This window comes from Petromyzon marinus, chromosome 43, assembly GCF_048934315.1.
Source record: "Petromyzon marinus isolate PM22_M1 ecotype Great Lakes invasive population chromosome 43, UKy_Petmar_22M1.pri1.0, whole genome shotgun sequence".
Taxonomy (NCBI): Eukaryota; Metazoa; Chordata; class Hyperoartia; order Petromyzontiformes; family Petromyzontidae; genus Petromyzon; species Petromyzon marinus.
In genome coordinates this window covers 11,787,972-11,802,965 of record NC_133709.1, presented here as the reverse complement: position 1 = coordinate 11,802,965, position 14,994 = coordinate 11,787,972, and positions in this window count along the sequence as shown.

The following is a 14,994-nucleotide window of genomic DNA, read 5'->3' as shown; positions in this document are numbered from 1 at the left end:
AGCCACCATGCCACGTGAATAGGAGACGGTGGGTCCTTAATAAATAACGTCACGAAGCGGTCGCTTAAAGAGCCGCAGGTTTGCCCGACCCCTGACGTAGACGAATATGACCTCGCAACTCCCTTGCATGGAAGAAAACGAGCAATACACATTCCCAAAAAGACTTTCAAGAGGGGGACACACGAATGTTGACGGCTGATCCCCCATTACAGGGGGGCAACATCGGAGACTTCTGCACGGTGTAGCCAACGCTCCCCTCGCCAACACGCGGAGACATGGAAGGGTTCCAGTCAATTGTTTCCACCTTCCCTGTCACACACAGCTCCCTCCTTCACACACAACTCTCTCCTCTTCATCCACAACTCTCTCCTTCATCCACACCTCTATCCTGTCTAAGGGCCCTCCTAATGACATTGGCGTTTATCGCATGTTTCAGTGGAATTTATCCGAATGAAGTGAAATTCTGATTCTAATATGTATACACACATTTCATGGGTAAAGTCATTGTTAGCTGGGCCAAAGCCATCCACTCGTTAAACTCGAGAACCCGGTTCAATTTCGATTTAAAGCTTTCGTGACTGCAAGAATTCATCTTCTTTGGTTCTTTCGGTAAAGTCACGTAGAATGAGAATAAAATAATAAATTAATAAAATAAAATAACACAATGGTTACACATGACATTGACTTCTCCAAGACGGAGGTTCTTTGCAAACCAACCGGCTACCATGAGAGATTCGTTCATGAGGCCATTCACATATACAAGCACAGAGACAATTTCAACCGAGAAGATGGATTCTGGCTTAGTAACCATTGGAAAGATGTTTTAAACCATTTCGGTTCTTAATTAATTGTATTTTACGATGACCTTCAGACCGCAGCTCTTTTGCTGGCATTAACTCTTAATACCTCTCACACCACGGTTAATGGTATGGTTTACAACATGGAGTATAACAGCGCCTCGCAGCTGTCTCTCTCCCCCTCCTCCGTTCCGACCATGGATGAACTCGTCCGTCTGAACGGGGCTCGTAGCTATCCGTGGTGCTGAAGTTGAGGGTAAGAATCCACCCATTTTTTCGCCATATAGCATTGTCATATATAACGACTTATTGTTGGTAGCTTAGCTGATTGGAGAATGTATAGAGTTTATTGATAACATTGAGGTAGTTTATATTTTAGTTTTTATTGGTTTACTATATGGTATTCATTATATAGTGTAGTGTATACCCAGTTACTGTTAATAGCTCAGCTTATTGAAGAATATATTGAGTACATTTATTATATTGATGTGATTTAGACTTAGGTTTTTTCACATCGTTTTACTATATGATAGTCGAGTTGTTGCAGCCCCTTTGGCGTCCATGTACTAGGTGCCTCTGCAGATGTGTAGGCTTTGACTTTAACATAGCTATTTCTATGACCAGTCACAAGCTAATCCCTCAGTTATTTCAATGCTAAATTCTCTTGTTTGATTTATACTAGGTGCCTCTGTGAATGTGTATGCATTGACTTTAACATAGCCATTTCTGTGACCAGTCACAAGCTAATCACTCAGTTATTTCAATGCTAAATTCTCCTGTTTGATTTGTACTAGTTGCCTCTGTGGATGTGTAGGCTTTGACTTTAACATAGCTATTTCTATGACCAGTCACAAGCTAATCACTCAGTTATTTCAATGCTAAATTCTCCTGTTTTATATGTAAACCTCTTTGTCAAGGTGCCTCACTTCTCTAAACCAGCTTAAAAAGACGCTACGAATCTTAACAACGTTCATTAAAGCTCTGTCGTCCCGACGGGTCTGTTCCTTTCACCTGAAGAAGGCCGCTTGTGTTGTAGCCAAAACGTCGTGAGAATTTTATTGTGTTATTTTAGATTATGAATTTATTATTTTATTCTCATTCTACGTGACTTTACCGAAAGAACCAAAGAAGATGAACACGGTTCAATCAAACGCAGTGGTTGCAGCCCTCACTCCAACCCAGGGTGTCAGTGGCGCCGGCTCGGCACTAGGACCTCTGAGCTGCCCCAACCTCCTCGTGGCATCTCGAGCGGTGTGCCGCCGCAAAGTTGTGCTCATTAGCAGGACCGACTCTTTGGTTCGGTGCGCCGTGAAGATCGAGCGGGCTCGAAAGTGTCCCGTTGGAACGAAAGGGGTTGAGAAATCGCTATCGAGTACGTGGATGAACCTCGGATCCATCGGGGCTGTGGCTCTCGCACAGATCTGGAAGATCGCCGGCGAACGATGGAACAGCGCGGACGTCCGTAATGAACGCCTCGTTCGAGACCCAAGCATCAACCACCGCACACCTCCTGGCATGGACAATTCTCTGCAAATACACCGCTGTCACCATGAACCGCACCAGAACATCAACGGAACGATGTGCACGTTTTAACGAATGGAAAATTAGAGACGAGCTGCAACATGCAGCAGCAGCAGTGCGACTGTGGCCATGCAACTCAAGCTAAGGACCGTAGAGTAAACCCACACACACGTTGTGATACATGGAGACTCGTAGAGACCCATAAGAGACTCGCAGAGATAGAGGCACATTCAAGACCAACCACAGCGCGACTCAAGCTATGGACCGTACAGTCCACCACTGTCGTCTCTTGCTCGAGGGAAAATGAGCTGACGTGACTGCAAAGCCACCTCGTGAGTCCTGTGTCTGTAGAGATATCATTGCCAGTGCAATCGCATGCAGCTCAATGCGAAGCAGTGCTGCTTGACATTCCAAACTAAAATATTTATATTTTATATTGCCAGGTAAGGCCCCACTGAGTGATGTAGATTTTTCTCAGCAGCGACCTGGCTATCACAAATGATAGCTCAACGAAGTGACTCGTCACAGAGACATGTATGGCAGACACAAATACTCTAGACGCGTGTTGTTTAAATGTGGAGGGAAAACGCGGAGGACCTGGAGACAAATCCACGCGACCACGGGGAGAGAGACACCGCAAACTCCAAATATACAGCAGCAGGCGTCAGCATCGGAACCGAACCCACGACCTCCTGTATACCAGGCGAGGAAGTTAACATCTCGCCACCCCGTGGCACCCCACGGAAGTGAACCCCTCGCCTGTCTCACAGTGGTAGGAGGTTATCGAATAGAAACAGATCAAGTGGCACTGTCTCTTTCATATCTGTCTCTCCGAACACACACTACTGTATATACATCACGAGCTACACATCCACGGCACCAGTTGTGTTGTCGGTATCGACATGGCGATGTAGACAGAAGAGAGGCGTTTTACCTTTTCCGACAATAACGCAGGAGGTGTTAAGACGCCCAAAATGGACTCACCGATTGCAAGGCATCGAGTCTGCATTAGCCGCACATTCACGGATTGGTGTTTGCATCGCCTCTGTGCTGCCGTTCGCCTCCTCGTGTCGTTGTTCTCTGGCCTGACAACTTGTGGGTGGGTCAAGGCCATGACGGAGGACGTCTCTGCTGGAGGCCAATGTCGTTTCAGGGACAAGGCGTGCATCATCAGAGCACGTCGGTTTGGATGCTTGACCACGAGCACGACGTGTGGTCAATGCAGACTCGATGCCTTGCAGTCGGGGTGCCTATTTGGTGTTTGCGCATCTTAACACCTCCTGTGTTACTGCCGGAAAGTGTATGAAGACTTTTATATTTTAATCATCATCATTATTAAATTATATTGAAGCCGTTGAAGTAAAACGTGGTTTGAAATAAAAGGTACCGTCTATAAAATGTCACAAACAAATACTCGAGTGCTGCTTGATTCTCAGATAACATCTAATCTTCCAGGAGACAGAAACACCGACACGCATTCACAAGGGGCGAAGCTTCTCCAATGCACACGTGAATGCACATTGGAGCACACTGCACAGAGTTACACACTTCTGCCAACCTTGCACTTGACACACACACACAGAGCAGCATTACAGGATACAGAGCTACTATTGACCACCGTGGGAATAGTAATAATAAGAATAATAATCAGAGGTACTCGCTGACAGTTGAGACGATGGGGCCACGTCTATTAACTCTCCCTCCTCCCCCCGGCCGCCTCTGTCCACCCAGCAATGCGCCAAGGCTCGGTGGGGTAAAGTGTGGGTACCGCCGCCTCTTCGAAGTCGGTGTGTCCGTGGTGGGAGAGCCGGACAAAGACATCCCTCGAGAGGTGAGACTCTAGAGAGCTCGCTGTAGGTGGAGGCCGGTGCGTCCACAGTGGAGCGAGCAAGCAATTGCAGGGCTGCGCCTGCAGCAGCTGCTGCTGCGTCATCACACTCAACTTATTAAACTATTTTTTATTCCGCCAGGTAAGGCGCTCTGAGCTGCGTAGCTCTTTTGTCGGAAGCGACTTTGGCCATCACAAATGAGAGCTCACCCACGTAGCTTATCATCGTGTGGACATTGACAGCGGCCACATACTTTGTACTCTACTTTGATTCAACGGGTATCGTACAGACAACACCGTACGATTGGGATAATCCGAATCCCGTATGACCAGATGGTCAAATATTCAGCAGGAAGATTGTTGCAACATCAGCTTTGAGAGAAACGTCAATCAAACACCAACGCGCACACACACACAGATGCACACACGGACACCTGCATGACGCACCCCATACATTGCCATCTACGCGGCTTGTTCAATCCACTGCTGGATGAACGCCTCTCACGCACCGTGTGGGTGTGGCTGTGTGACCATACCTCGTCACGCCGGCCACGCGTGGATGAATCAACTGCTGGATGAGGGCCTACCCCTAAATGAAGCGATGAAGACCACTTGTGTTGTCATGGAAACGTCGTGGGTTTTTTGCTTTTATTATTTTCAATTTAGAATTTGTATTTTTAAATTTTTAAAATTTAATTTTAATTTATTGTAATTTTATTCTTATGTTTTCATCTTCGTGACTTTACCGAAAGAACCAAGAATATGAAGATGTGGATGATGTAGATGTGGGTAATAACGATGATGATGATGATGTGGATCATGATGTTGATGATGATGTGGACGATGATGATGTGGATGATGATGTCGATGATCATGTTGATGGCGATGTTGATGTGGATGATGATGATGTGGATGATGTGGATGTTGATGATGATGTGAATGCAGATGATGTGTATGATAATGATGTGGACGATGAGGATGATGTGGATAATGTTGTGGATGACGTGGCTGATGATGTTGATGATAATGATGATGTGGATGATGTAGATGTGGACGATGATGATGCTGATGATGATGTGGATGATGATCATGTTGATGGCGATGATGATTAAGTGAATGATGCTGATGTCCTCACCCTGCACGTGTTCCCCACTCCACGTTTTCTTCGCCTTCTGTCGCTCAGAGTCTCACCCCAAGCTCGCCTCGCTCTCCCCTCGCTTCTTCTTCTTCACTCTCGAGGCCTCTCGTTCCAACCTCGCCACGCGTCCCCTGAGCCCCCGATCCACGTCGATTTGGGTCGCAGCTGCTGAGCGGAGAGGCCCAAAACGCCGAGCGACCAACAACTCAGAGCACTGCTGAAGATCCCTCTGCGAGTGTGTGGTTGGGTTCGGCCAAGTGGTCATTTTAGGTCGTGATTCGTGTCGGGGTTAAGCGGTCGCGTTGAGCAACCGTCACTCACGGGGTAGTGGACCCCCCGTGAGTGACCAACCGTCACTCACGGGGGGGGGGGGTGGCACTAGCCCCTCCCCCCTCGTGCCCCCACGAGCCCCTCCCCCCTCGTGCCCCCCACGTGCCTCTCGCGTCTCCAACGTCGTAACGATGACGAGGGACCACGTGCCGAGTTTGAATGTCGCCAAGATGATGATCGTGGTCGTTGTCAAGGTGACGCAATGGTCACGTGAGGCCCGCAACGGTCACAGAACTCCAGCACGGCGAGAAGACCAGACGTGTTTGTGTGATTCTGCGTCGTCCCTGCTCTCTTTAACGTGAACAGCGGCGACACTTTCAACAAGCTGAGAATCCCATCGACCGATTATGCCAGGAGAGCTTCTCCAAGGTGAGCGTCGGACTTTTAAAGGGAAATTATCCAGATTTTTACCTCAAAAATGTGGATTTATTCCCTGCAAACGCACACACTCACAACACATATGAGACAGGCGGTAAAGTATTGTATTGTGTACAATCTGGAAACTACCCACATGTCAAATTTTAAGTTTGTTGCATGTTGGGAAGTATGTTAAACATTTCGAACAGACACATTCACAAATTTCCCTTTTATATAGAGAGAGATGAGGGAACACGATCGTGAATGTGTTTATTCGTCCATATTTGGTCAGAAGACGCCGTGATAATAAATCTACACCACGTCAACAGCACCGCTGCGAAGGGAAACAAATACAATAGATGGGGCTGTTGAAGTCGGGCCATGACCCACGTCCACCTGCACCTATGGAGGCCGCAGTGTCGCTATCGACACGGAGAGTGCCGAGTGGTTGTGTTCTGGTCCAACCTGTTCACCACTGCCGACGCAGCAGCACCACCCGTATGGTTTAATTGCGTGATTGGTCGCTTTAAATAACCAATATCGCCATAAATAGTCACTCAAAAGGCCCGAAACGCCGAGCGGTCAGCAACTAGCAGCATCTTCTAAAGATCGCTCTGCGTGTGTGTGGTTGGGTTCGGCCAAGTGGTCATTTTAGGTCGTGATTCGTGTCGGGGTTATGCGGTCGCGTTGACCAACCGTCACTCACGGGGTAGTGGACCCCCCGTGAGTGACCAACCGTCACTCACGGGGGGGGGGGGCAATGGACCCCCCGTGAGTTACCAACCTTCACTCATCAATTCAAGATCATGAACTTTATTTATCGTGAATAAATCCGATGAGCTATGAAGCTCTTTTCAACAAATGCCCAGTAGAGACGGGTTCAGAAAGTTGCACCAATATAAAAAAAACGATACACGTGAAAAGTATAAGAGAGGTAAGCAAATCCCGAAAACGAAATTAATTACACTTTTTTTTATTAAACCAGATGAAGCCCACTGAGCTATTGAGTTCTTCAGAAGCGATAGACAGGCCCATGTCTGTCTACAGTGGGAAATGTAGAGCCGTGTGTTTGTCCGCAGTGTAAAATGTGATCGCTGTGTTCCTCCTTCTTTTGCAGTTGGCGACCCCCCCGAGGGATCCCGCGGGGCTGTGCCCGGGACCCCCTCCCCGGATGAAGCCCGAGGCACGGCGCGGGTCGCCGTGCCGGAGCTGACGGGAGCCGCGCAGGCGGCGGCGGGGCCGCGTCTGAGGGCGGAGCCTCAGGTGAGGGGGAGGAGCCCCGGGTGGCGGGCGGGGCGGGGCCCGCTGGCGCAATTCACAACGCTGGGAATGCACGGGTGTGGGGAAATTGTTATTGGATCATGATCGGCGACGTTTCGGGCAATGTTCCTTGTGCAGAGCACGTCAACAGTTGTTAGACCCTTTCATAACGTGGACTACAGAGGGTGGCCCAAAAGTCAGGACACGCAAAGTTATTGTATGTTTCTTAAGTAATCACAAAGGGTTATTTAGTTTAATTTTAACAAATGTTAAAACTGATATCCATGACTCTTTTGAAATGCATTTAGCACCTTTTTTAAATTACAGCTACCTTTTTCTGCATGCATAACAACGAAATGAACTCGTTCATCTTTAGTCAATGGCCCCTTCTTAGAATATTTTGTGAGTTGTGGGTTCCTCTAAAAATCAATAGTCTATATATATTTCTGAGACACTTTATGCAGATTGATTATCGGTTCATGGACTAAAATTGTATTTCTTTTGGTGATAAAACAGTCCCACGTGTGTTGGGATCCCTGTCCGGATGGGAGGAGTAATTGTGGATGTGTTGACTGCGTTGCTGTGGCAGGACCCAACCACGACTGTGGCAGCTGGAGCGGAGGGCACCTCGTCCGGTAACGACCTCACGGTCTTGGCCCCCACCTCGTCCAACGAGGTGCCGGTGGCGGCCGACGAGAGGCATTGCACCCAACCCAGCTGCCTTCCCCATGGCCGGCCTGAACCCTCCCCGGTGACAGCCACAGCACGCGAGAACATCGGCGTGTCTGTGCTGCCTGCACCCCAAGGTGAGCGTGCGACCACGTGACCTCGTGACCTCTCGTTAGGGTGGCAGCCACCACCGCAAGGGCCGCGTTGGAGCCACTGCTGTTGCTCTTCATGAGTAACACGGGGAGCTCAAAACACCCAGCGGCCAGCGTGACAGTTACATCACATTTGTCGCTAACTTGAGTCTTGCACTTCAATGTGGGGCAAAATGTCTGGTTAAGAGTAGCAGCACGGGTGCTGGATGGGGCCACTGAATCCAGTGCCATGTTTATCTACAGTGGGAAATGTAGAGCCGTGTGTTTATCCGCAGTGTAAAATGTGATCGCTGTGCTTCTTGTTGCAGTTGGCGACCCCCCCGAGGGATCCCGCGGGGCTGTGCCCGGGACCCCCTCCCCGGATGAAGCCCGAGGCACGGCGCGGGTCGCCGTGCCGGAGCTGACGGGAGCCGCGCAGGCGGCGATAGCGGGGCCGCGTCTGAGGGCGGAGCCTCAGGTGAGGGGGAGGAGCCCCGGGTGGCGGGCGGGGCCAGCTGGCGCCAATCACAACGCTGGGAATGCACGGGTGTGGGTAAATTGTTATTGGATCATGATCGGCGACGTTTCGGGCAATGGTCCTTGTGCAGAGCACGTCAACAGTTGTTAGACCCTTTCATAACGTGGCCTACAGAGGGTGGCCCAAAAGTCATGCCACATAGAGCTATCATGTTTATACTGGTAGGAACGAAGTTGTAAACTGAGTGTACCAGCCTGCAATAGATTAATGTGTCCGTCCGTCCGTCCCCTTTCAATACTTTAACGAAGTGAAATCTCGTGCTGTTGGGGTGTAAAAATAAAATTGCGCAAAATTCCAATGTTCCTACCAGCCCACCCTGCAGGGACCTGTTTTCACAGATAACAGAGCTTTATTTGATTTGTTTAATAAATGTTAAAACTTACATCTATTAACATTAATGCACGAATTTATTATTTCTTCAAATTAATTTAGGCCTTTAAAAAAATTCAATCACAGCTGCCTTCTATTGCATATGTAGTGGGTTTGTATGGAGACTGAGTCTTCGTAGGAGGCAACACGTATTTATTTATGACAACAATAACAGTAACACTAGGTCCCTAACACGGAGGGGTAATGGCCCCTTCTACCCACCACCTAAGGAGGTACGGCCTCCGGGCTAACGTGCCCTAACTACTGGGGCTAACCACTCCTTAGCCCTCCGGCTAGCGGGACCTAGGGGAGGCTGACCCGAGCCAGCCAAGGTCCTCGGGTCTCGACCGCTGGCCCACACAGACCCGGCCCTGAGAAGGGCGTCGGGTCGGGGGATCCTCAGGGTCCTAGCCTATTGATCACTGGCCTCACTGAGCCCCGGCCCTTATAAGGACGGCGGGGCTTGGGGTCCAGGGTCCTATCTTCAGGTGGGCTTCTGGGTCTTCGGCTTGAGGCGAACTGCCTCAGCCGCACTGGGGTCCGGCTTTTATGGGGCTCCCAGGGTCACCCCGCCCCTGGTCACGCTCACCATCTGGAACCTTCTCGAGGGACCTGGATTGTTGCGCAATCCTCCCCAGCCCCCCACCCGGGGACCTGGGGTGTCCCCCTCCGGTTCCCAACCGTCCCCCCCCCGGGATGCCTGACCCACGAGTCCTGCTTAGCACAGGCCGGACGCGCTATTGCCCCCTGACTGGAAGTACCTGCTCAACCAAAGTGGTGGCGGCGTATTACGCCCAACAATTACCCACCACACATACAAATGACAATCGAACTCGTTCGTCTTTGGTCAATTACCTTTCCATTTTTGAAGAATGTCACCTGAAAAAGCAAAATAGAAATTAATAATAACGTATAAAAGTTGCGTAATTGCCCGTCACGTGACGGGTATTTTCACATCGTAAACGATCCAGTGTGTCGTGACTTTGTCGATGACGCCATCTCTGCCGCCTTCCTCCGTTTAATCGACGTCTTCTTTCGTCTGCGACTCTTCTGGCTTCATCTGAATGAACTAAAGTTACGGAATGTGACGTACCGAATGTAATTTTCTCTTCTGAGAGTAATATATAACAAACCTGTAAATAAAGAATGACAATTGTAAATCACCTTCATCGTTCTAGCAGCTGTTTGAGTTGCCTTTCTGTCGGGAAGAAAGTAAACTAAATGTTGTAGGAATGATTTCGTGCTAAGTATCGACTTACTGGATTCCCTATTAATGTGAATACTAAAAAAATAACTATTTATAAACCGGAAGGACGCGTCGGTGTGTTCACCAATTTTCGCTCAAAACGTGAGCAGAAAGTCGCTTTTACCAAAATGAATTTGAACTCAGTGAGAGGGGTGGCCCTAGACCAGCTGCTGCCAGCAACTGGCAGCGCCCTCGGCCAACATCGCAATGGGCGCCGCCACCCCCAAACCTCAAGGGCAGATCCAGGCTGAGGTTTCTGGTAAACTGGGAAACATTTTGCCACGATTTTACATTTAATGTTTAATTAAGCGTATTTTTTTAAACAGAGGCAAAATTATTCGGTTTGTCTGTCCGTCCGTCTGTCCAACCAATACATTCTCAGGAATGTTGAGAAATGAATTATAATTCATAGACCCTCTGTACGTTGTACGGGAATCAAAATGACATCGTCGTTATTTTATTTGTATATTTTTTCCTCGAATTGGTGGCGCCCCAGGCGACCGCCTCGTTCACCTACATGGACGGGTGTCCGCCCCTGTTTAGTTACAATAATTTACTGGATTCTGATTTGATGTGAATTAAAAAATAGTGACCGTTCATTATTGATCGCAAGGGGAGATGTCGGTGTTCACCAATTGTCACAAATGTTCACCGTAAGTGCGAGCAAAAGCCATCAAAGTGAAACTGCACTGAGTTCAAATTAAAAGCGGATTCTGCTTCTTTATTTCTATTCGACGTTCAAAAAATAAATATTATCACGCACAAATTAACTGAATGGGTTATTTATTATTACTCACTAATAATGGTGCACAAAACGCAAAGATAAAATACAAAAACAGAGGGCAGACGTGGCTCTTATCATAAGAGGCGCTGGTATATTTTTGGAGAAAATGTATCGTTGTGGTAACAACAAACTAATAATTAGTTACATGTTTAATCTAAGCCTTTCGTGAAAATCAAAAGAATTGCATGGGAATCCACGTAGCCAAGCCAGCGTTACCCGCAGCGTGTGTCAGGCGTTCGGCACAGATCATCAAAACTATAAAGTTGACTTAAAAATAAATAATAAAACGTTATGTGAGGGTTAATATAAATGAAATAACCCTGTCTTAACTTTTGGGCCAACCTGTATAATTATGTTTATTAAATATATACTGTATGATGAAAGATATAAAATCGACGTTTCAGGCAAGGGGCTTTCTTCAGGGCACATCACATCATGACGTCGTTTGTAAGAGGGTGGCCGAAAAATCAGGACACATCGGGTTATTGTGTTTATTTGAACAAATAACGGAAGGTTATTTCGTTTAATTTTAACAAATGTTAAAAATGAATTCGATTAACCTGAATGCACGATTTCTCTTCTGAAATGCATCTAGGAATTCTTTGAAACTACAGATGCCTTCTCTGTAGCATGCATGACAACAAATTGAACTCGTTCATCTTTTGTCAATGGCCGTTCATCATAGAGTATTTTACGAGTTAAAGTGAGATTGGGGTTCCTTTAAAAATACTGCATATATTGACTTCTGAGACATTTTATTGCCCATCGGTTCATGGACTAAAATTGTATTTCTTTTGGTAATAAAACAGTCCCACGTGTGTTGAGATCCCAGTCCAGATGGGAGGAGTAATCGTGTATGTGTTGATTGCGTTGCTGTGGCAGGAACCAACCACGACTGTGGCGTGCGGAGGAGAGGGCACCTCGTCCGGTAAAGACCTCACGGTCTTGGCCCCCACCTCGTCCGACGAGGTGCTGGTGGCGGCCGACGAGTGGCTCTGCACGCAACCCAGCTGCCTTCCCCATGGCCGGCCGGAACCCTCCCAGGTGCCAGCCACAAAGAACATCGGCGTGTCTGTGCTGCCTGCACCCCAAGGTGAGTGTGCGGTCACGCGACCTCGTGACCTCTCGTTAGGGTGACAGCCACCAACGCAAGGGCCGCTTTGGAGCCACTGATGTTGCCCTTCACGAGTAACACGGAGAGCTCAAAACACCCAGCAGCCCACGTGGCAGGCGAATCATGTTTTGTCGCGAACTTGAGCCTAACACTGAAATGTGGAGCAAAATCTTTGTGGTTAAGAGTAGCAGTACGGGTGCTGGCTGGGGCCACTTAATATCCACGCCAGCCCCATCGGCAGTGCAGCGCTCTGCGATGACGCCGGCTTCCGCCACCACCGTTCCCTTTGTGCAGAGGACGACGGCATTCCGGCGGCACGGCTCTCGCTGTTTGCGCCGGAGCGGCTGAACCTCAGGTGGGAGAAGGACGTGGGCAAGGGTGCCGGCCTGCGCAACCTGGGGAACACCTGCTTCCTCAACGCCACGCTGCAGTGCCTCGCCTACACGCCGCCGCTCGCCAACTACCTCCTGCTGCAAGAGCACTGCAGCACCTGTAAGTACCCCCCTGGCACTCTCGTTTACCCATGGGCTAGGTTATTGTCACGGTTAATTTGGCTGCTATGAATTTCACACTTGATAAGCCACTTCGTTGAGCTATCATTTGTGGTCCAGGTCGCTTCTGAAGAAGCTAATAGCTCAGTGGGCTTTATCTGGTAAAATAAAAAAGTTTAGTTTTAATTGTAGATTGTTTTAAAGTGATTTGTTTACCTTACCAATACTTTGTACTCTTATCGTTTTTTGTATTGTGCCCTCGTTCGCAGGCCAACAGAGCGACTTTTGCCTGATGTGTGTCATGGAGCGTCACATTGTCAGCACGTTCAACAACTCAAAGAGAGTGCTGACACCCAAGGTCATCACTAAAAACATCACGCGTGAGTCCCACAACTACGTTCAAACTTGCACTCGGAGGAGAAGTTATCCCCGCGATCTTTCGCCATCTGTGTTCCAAGTCCTTTGCACTGCTCCTTTTGACATGTTGGGGAGCTATTGAAGGACGTCATCAGATCCTGTACCTGTCACTTTGTCCCCATGTCCATTTCTCTGCAGGCATCGCCAAACACCTGCGCATTGGGAGACAGGAAGATGCCCACGAGTTTCTGCGATACGTGGTAGATGCCATGCAAGCCTCATGCCTCCATGGCCACAGCGAGTGAGTACCGCGCGCCAGTCAACTTGCGGCAGTCGTTCTGCAGTTCGGTACCTCACGGCTCCCTCTTGGTTTTCTGCACGATTGTCCTTCGACGTCTGTGAGAAGCTACTCACACTTTTGTGTGAACACCTGGGAGATGCAGAGGACCGGCCCAGCTGGCACCACGGTTCTTTCACCTTGGCCCTTACGTGGGCCGTCTTTTGTTTGTGCATTTCACATTGCCGATAAATACCGGGGGGTCGATATCTCGACGTGCGGTGGCCCCGTGACATCATTGCTCGTGTTGACGGGCGGCACGTGGCACGCTGGGCATAACAAAACTGCCTGACAACAGCACCGCATGTCGGCTGCCAGCTTGCCCCCAGCTCTGCGGCTGTGCCGTGAATGTGGCTGCCCTGTGCAGACGCTACCACGTTTGGTTGCTACAGAGCACACGTTGCAGTGCTGAAGGGAAACAGTGAATCGACAGCTCGGGCAATGGTGTAACTCTCACACACGCGTGTGCATCCGGTAAAGGTGCTACTGCTGCTGCCGCTGTAACCATCGTGCGGTGTCGTTCTCTGTGACGTGGCAGGCTGGACAGATACACGGAGGCTACCACCCTCATTTACCAGATCTTCGGGGGTTACCTTCGATCACGTGGTGAGTTGTGCACACTCCTCTACAAACTTGTTAACCGTGAGCGGCAAGCGCATCATCACAGTGTAGGCGCGCTCGCGTTGCAGCGTTTACACACTCTCACGCATTTAGTTTGACTAAGTAACATGTGACGTCCCTTCCTAATGTGTGCTTGTGTTTTGCAGTGGAGTGCATGCAGTGTTGCAACCACTCCGACACCTATGACACGTGCCTGGACATTGCACTCCATATTAATGTAAGCAATGAGAAAGCCATCGCTTAACAGTTATACACCTACGTACGGTGCGGAATAAGTTAAATGTACATACATCAAATATATGAACAACAACCGCCATTCGCCACTAAGTGGCGGTGACGTCACCACGGTGCTTGTGCCAGCCTGAGTGCCTTTTAAGGCCACGTGTAGTGTCGAACGCCCGCTGGCAGGTCACGGGACAGACCATGGGTTGACTGAGATGACTGGCCGATGCACCACCTGTGCCCCCTGCTGTGCCAACATGCATAACACACACACATACATAAATCAGCCACTTAACATCCAAACACACTGCCAGTAGCGTGTGTGATCTCTTTTTCTGCGGTTGTACGATTTCATACGAAATGCGGGTTTTCCGAATTGCCATCACAAAATAATTCTGCAGATGTTCAAGGAATGCATCTTACAGTCCTCATTTGCCTTTCACTCTGTCGGCCAACAGAACTCATCAGATCTTGTGGAGGCGTTTGAGGAGTTTTTTAACAAGGAGACGCTGGACGAATACACCTGCAGAATGTGAGTGGGCATCGTGTGTTGACACCCTGGAATCATTTGTAACTTCAAAAGTCTGATGATTGAATCAAATTCTAATGAAAGATAGTAATAAAAATATAATATAAATAATACATAAAAAATAACGTCCAATAAATAACGTAAATAAGTAACAATTATTATGTTAAGAAATTAATAAAAAAATAACGAACAACAAAAAGTGAGTAGACTTATTGTTTAAAAGTTGGGGAACACGTGCGATGGCTGGCGTTGTTGTCGTGCAGGTGCTGTTGCAAGGGGGAAGCGACGAAGACGATGGCTCTCCACCGCCTGCCCAACGTCCTCACCGTCTCCATCAAGCGGTACAACCTCTACG